This window comes from Bos taurus, chromosome X (assembly GCF_002263795.3).
Source record: "Bos taurus isolate L1 Dominette 01449 registration number 42190680 breed Hereford chromosome X, ARS-UCD2.0, whole genome shotgun sequence".
Lineage (NCBI taxonomy): Eukaryota > Metazoa > Chordata > Mammalia > Artiodactyla > Bovidae > Bos > Bos taurus.
In genome coordinates, this window is record NC_037357.1 from 33049801 (window position 1) to 33055800 (window position 6000).

Genomic DNA, 6000 nt, shown 5'->3' on the forward strand with positions numbered 1-6000 from the left:
TAAAATCAAGCTATCAGCAGGGCCAATTTCTCCTGGTGGCTCCAAGCAGAATATCTGTCTTTGCCTTTTTCAGGTTCTAGAGGCACCCACATTCCTTGGCTCATGACCCCTTCCTTCACCTTCAAAGCCAGCAGCAGAGTGTCTTCAAATCTTTCTTTCTTTTCTATCTCCTTCTTTGGCGTATAAGGACCCTTGTGACTAGATTGAGCCCACTCAGTTAATTTAGGGTAATCTTCCCCTGTCAGGATCCTTAATCACATCTGCAAAGTCCCTTTTGCCATATCAGGTAGAATTCACAGATTTTGGGGATTAGAACACAGACGTGGTTGGGGGCAAGAGGCATTGCTCAGTCTATCGTAGGCTATGATGGGCTCCTGTCTTGGTCTTCTTGACTTACTGTGACAAAACATCATAGACTGAGTGGTTTCAATAACAGAACTTCATTTCTCACAGTTCTGGAGGATGGAAGTCTGAGATCAAGGTGCCAGTATGGTTGGGTTCTGGTGAGAGCCTTGTTCCTGTGACCTCACATGGTAAAGACCAAGAGGAAGCTTTCGGTTCTCTCCTTATAAGAGCACTACAGTAAATCCCCTATATATGAATGAGTTCCATTCTGAGAGTGCATTAGTAAGTCCAATTCATTTGTAAGTCCAACAAAGTTAGCCTAGGTACCCAACTAACACAGTCGGCTATATAGTACTGTACTATGTAATAGGTTTGGGCTCTCCTGATTGCTTAGCTGGTAAAGAATCCACCTGCAATGAAGGAGATGCAGGAAGATGCAGGTTCAAACCCTGGGAAATCCCTTGAAGGAGGAAAATCCCCTGAAGGAGGAAATGGCAGCCCACTCCAGTATTCTTGCCTGGAGAATACCATGGACAGAACACAAATGATACATAAACCAACACAAAAAATAAAGAAAACATTTTTAATCTTACAGTACAGCACCTTGAAAAGTACAGTAGTAGAGTACAACTGCTGGCATATAGGGGAGCATTCACATCTTTGAAAGTTCCCAACTTCAAGGTTTGTGTGTAGGAGACTTACCGTAATCCTATCATGAGGGCCACACCCCCATGACCTCATCCTCCCCTAATTACCTCCCAAAGGCCTCATCTTCAAATACCATCTCATTGAGAGTTAGGGCTCCAACATATTAATTTTAAAGGCATAATTCAGTCCATAGCAATCCCCAAGCAAGGCAGAAGCAGCCCTAAGGAGGACTATTAGAGTAGGAGCCAAAGCTGAGCCCATTGCAACAAGCAAGTAAACTGAGGCCAGCAGTGGCTCATAAGCAGGCCACACACCAGAATCTGGAGATCAGTCAGCAGGGACAAGTGCTCCAATGCCTAGGCTGAGATGGAATGAACTGGGCTGGGCTTTAAGGATGGCTCCAGGCCCCATGAAGGCTCTCGGGTTTCTGGGACTGAGCCTGTAGACTGGGGGCAAGCTGCCCCAGAAGTAGGGAGAGGAGGGAAGCAGGGACTGGGAACCGGGCAGAGCCTGACCCCAAGCCTCATCCTCATTCCAAGAGAGCTGCAGCTGTGTCTAATTCAGGCATGATTAGATTTGAGAAAGGTCACTCTCTCCCTCAGTCAAGTCCATTTTGCCATCATTTATTGAATACCTGCTGCCTTTCAGGCTCTGAGCTGGCTGGAGGGGGCTGGAGTGAAGAGCAAGACTTGGTCTCTGCCCTTCAGGTTTGCTGGAGAATCAACACAAACACACACACACACAATAACTAAATAACCACAGAAGGGGCAAAATGAATTAAAACAGGTTCTAAAGCAATCAGGAAAGGCTTCCTGGACAGGGCAGCTCCCAGAAAGACTGGGGAAAGATCTGACTTGGCAGAGCAGAAGGCAATCTGTATGATAGGACAAGACGCATGAAGGCACAGGGCGAGGGTGTATGTGGAGTCATTGAAAAGACTTCAAAGTGCCAGTCTGGCCAGTGTGGAAAATTGAGGTATCAATGAATCAAGGAAAGGCAGACTGACCAGCTGAAGCTGGCAGGGCATGCAATCCCCCATGAGGATTCCAGACTTCATCCTTCACCCAGCGCCTCCCCACCAGGTCCCCTGAATGGCTACAGGCAGAGCTGATAGCCAACTGGTCCACCCACATGGCCTTGCCAGCTGGTGTCCAGTCTGATGGCTGGATCAGGCCACTCCTCCCAGTTTGAGTAGCTTCATCTGCTGGACAGCTGTGATCACTTTCAAGGGGATCCACAACACATAAGAGGATGGAGAGGACCACTTTTCACAGCAAAGAAATAGGCTACATTTTCTTTAGTCTGCTGACTGTGAAGAGGGAGGAGGAAACCTGACAGAAGGGTCTTCTACTGATCCAGGCAGAAGCAGATGAGTGAAGGTTCAGAGTAGCTGGCTTGGGAGGGGAGGGAAAGACAAGACCAGAGTCTTCTTTCCTTGTCTTCCCAATGGGGGAGTCCAACAGGAAGCAACCAGGAGTAGGCCAAGCTCAAGGCCACCTCTATCTGAAGAGCTGCATAACTTATGTGCTGTATGGACTATTATTACGGCCCCCAGTTCTGGGTTTGACACTTTGAGGGTAGCCCATAAAGTCATTGTCTGTTCTGCTACTGTACCACTTTTCAGCCCCCTGGGGCATTTTCTGTGTTTACAGGTCCATTAAGAAACCCATGTTGTCTTCCAGCCCTAGGTCCATTGGCACTTAAAGATGAACAGCCGCTAATACTCACCCTTCCTCAGACAAGCATCCTCCCCTTGACTGCATGGACCTACAACCCATCTCCTTCTGGCCCATCCACCTGGCAGCCTGGCAGATGCTCACCCACTTGTGGCGATGTCATGCTACAGCCTCAGTTTGCACATCAGATGGGGAACTGTCAACACAGGAAGTGGAATCAGGGCCTTCCCAGCACAGCAGTCAGAATCTGGGGTTACCAGGGGATCCTGGAGGTTTGTAGTGGGTTGAATAGTGGCCCCCAAATATGTGCATGTACTAGTCTCCAGATCCTGTAAATACTGTCTTCTATGCCAAAAGATGTTATTGAGTTAAGGATTTTGAGATGAAGAGATTATCATGGGTTATCTGGATGGGTTCTAAATGTCATCATTTGTATCAAAGAGACATACAAGGGAAGATAGCCATGTGGAGACAGAGGCAGAGAGTGGAAGGATGTGGCCACTAGCCAGGGAATGCCAGTGGCCACCAGAAGCTGGCAGAGGCCAGGAAGTATTCCCCCCTAAGGACTCCAGAAGGAACGGAGCCATGCCAACACCTTGATTTCAGATCTCTGGCATCCAGAGAAGACATTTCTGCTATTCCAGGCTACTCAGTTTATGGTACTTTCCTTCAGGAGCCACAGGAGAATAATAAAACATAGGAAATTCATGCCAAGGGGACACGACTCTGGCACTGGTCCCAGCATAAGATCCCCTGGGACAAGACCCCATCTTAACCCAATCCTGACCAAAAGGATTTTAGCTCAGACAACTAGAAAGTATCTTTCCTCCTATAGAAGAGCCTACTGGCAATCCATAAGAGAGTCAACACTGTTCCACAGAGACATGCTTGGCAGGCTCCTTTGCTGGAATTGACCTCTTCCTTGTAAAGGTTGGGGTCATATCATCCCCTCCGAGTTCTTACCTGGCAGGTATACTTGTAGGTTTTGGAGCTCCCATAATTGTTTCAGTTCAGTCGCTCAGTCGTGTCCGACTCTTTGCGACCCCATGAATCCCAGCACGCCAGGCCTCCCTGTCCATCACCAACTCCTGGAGTTCATCCAGACTCACATCCATCGAGTCAGTGATGCCATCCAGCCATCTCATCCTCTGTCATCCCCTTCTCCTCCTGCCCCCAATCCCTCCCAGCATCAGAGTCTTTTCCAATGAGTCAACTCTTCGCATGAGGTGGCCAAAGTACTGGAGTTTCAGCTTTAGCATCATTCCTTCCAAAGAACACCCAGGACTGACCTCCTTTAGAATGGACTGGTTGGATCTCCTTGCAGTCCAAGGGACTCTCAAGAGTCTTCTCCAACAACACAGTTCAAAAGCATCAAGTTTTTAGCGCTCAGCCTTCTTCACAGTCCAACTCTCACATCCATACATGACCACAGGAAAAACTATAGCCTTGACTAGACAGACCTTTGTTGGCAAAGTAATGTCTCTGCTTTTGAATATGCTATCTAGGTTGCTCATAACTTTCCTTCCAAGGAGTAAGCGTCTTTTAATTTCATGGCTGCAGTCACCATCTGCAGTGATTTTGGAGCCCAGAAAAATAAAGTTTGACACTGTGTCCACTGTTTCCCCATCTATTTCCCATGAAGTGATGGGACTGGATGCCACGATCTTAGTTTTCTAAATGTTGAGCTTTAAGCCAACTTTTTCACTCTCCTCTTTCACTTTCATCAAGAGGCTCTTTAGTTCCTCTTCACTTTCTGCCATAAGGGTGGTGTCATCTGCATATCTGAGGTTATTGATATTTCTCCCAGCATTCTTGATTCCAGCTGGTGTTTCTTCCAGCCCAGCGTTTCTCATGATGTACTCTGCATATAAGTTAAATAAGCAGGGTGACAATATACAGCCTTGACGTACTCCTTTTCCTATTTGGAACCAGTCTGTTATTCCATGTCCAGTTCTAACTGTTGCTTCCTGACCTGCATACAAATTTCTCAAGAGGCAGATCAGGTGGTCTGGTATTTCCATCTCTTTCAGAATTTTCCACAGTTTATTGTGATCCACACAGTCAAAGGCTTTGGCATAGTCAATAAAGCAGAAATAGATGTTTTTCTGGAACTCTCTTGCTTTTTCCATGATCCAGCGGATGTTGGCAATTTGATCTTTTGTTCCTCTGCCTTTTCTAAAACCAGCTTGAACATGAGGAAGTTCATGGTTCATATATTGCTGAAGCCTGGCTTGGAGAATTTTGAGCATTACTTTACTAGGGGAGGTGAACCTGACCCCAGAAGGTGAGAGGGGAAATATAAGCATCAAATGTGGGTGATGCCAAGGTGAAAGGGGCAACCAAGTATACAACTCCAGCCTCAGGGCCCCTCAGGGGGACTGGGTCAAACAAAACATAGTCAGAGGGAGAAATAGGAGATCCTGAAATGAGAGGCCCCAGAGCAGGTGCCCCAGAACATGGTGATGGATGTGGGCCTTGGCAGCAGGCAATCCTGGCAGCCAGACAAGCTGTGGTGTGTGTTCATAGAGATGGAGCCCCAGAACAAAGGAGGTGAGAGTCCTGCTCCCCAGTTGTTTGTCCCTTGATGGCTCAGCTCACTCTGGATTCCAGATTCTAAGAGGCCTGGTGACAGACAGTAGTGTTCTAGGGGGATAGGCCCCCGACGGGAAGAGGATGCAGGCCCACAGTCTCCAAGGCAGGCATGGAGGACTGTGAATGGGGTCCTCAGCTCTCCAGGGGGCTGGCCTGGGACTGAGAGCAAGGTGGTACCCTGAGGTCTCTCTTGTGGAAGCATCCAGAAGCAGGTCGGCATTCCCCCCAAAGAAGCCCTGGATGGCAGCAGAGCTACCCAAAAGTAAAAGTTTCTGCCATTGCATGAGTCATTTTCAGGCCAAGTTGAGCATGAGGCTAATCATGATTTGATGCTTTAAGAGGTAGAAAGCAACAGCTCAGGAAACCAACGTCATGTCTCTGGAGCAGTGAGTGGGTCCCCCTGACAGCTGCTCTGTCACCCAAAGAGACCTCTTCCAAGAGGCTGGGTGTTGGGCAAGTGTGTGTTTTGAACATTCAGGAGCCTCATCTGCAGATTTCCAAGTGGGTTCATGAGCGTCAATTTTTGCATAAGGACAAGTTGAAGGTCATCATCATAATTCAGAATCTAGGCTTTGTTTTCCTAGGGATTTACAAATAAAATTGTGATCCTTGAAGAAAAATAAGATAAAATCCAGAGAGCCAGGAAACCCATCCTGAACAGGACAGTTGGTATCTTCCTTAGGAAATGGCATTTATTTTTAAGTGAGCAGTGGTACTTTTTCCATCTCTCCCCAGGGAT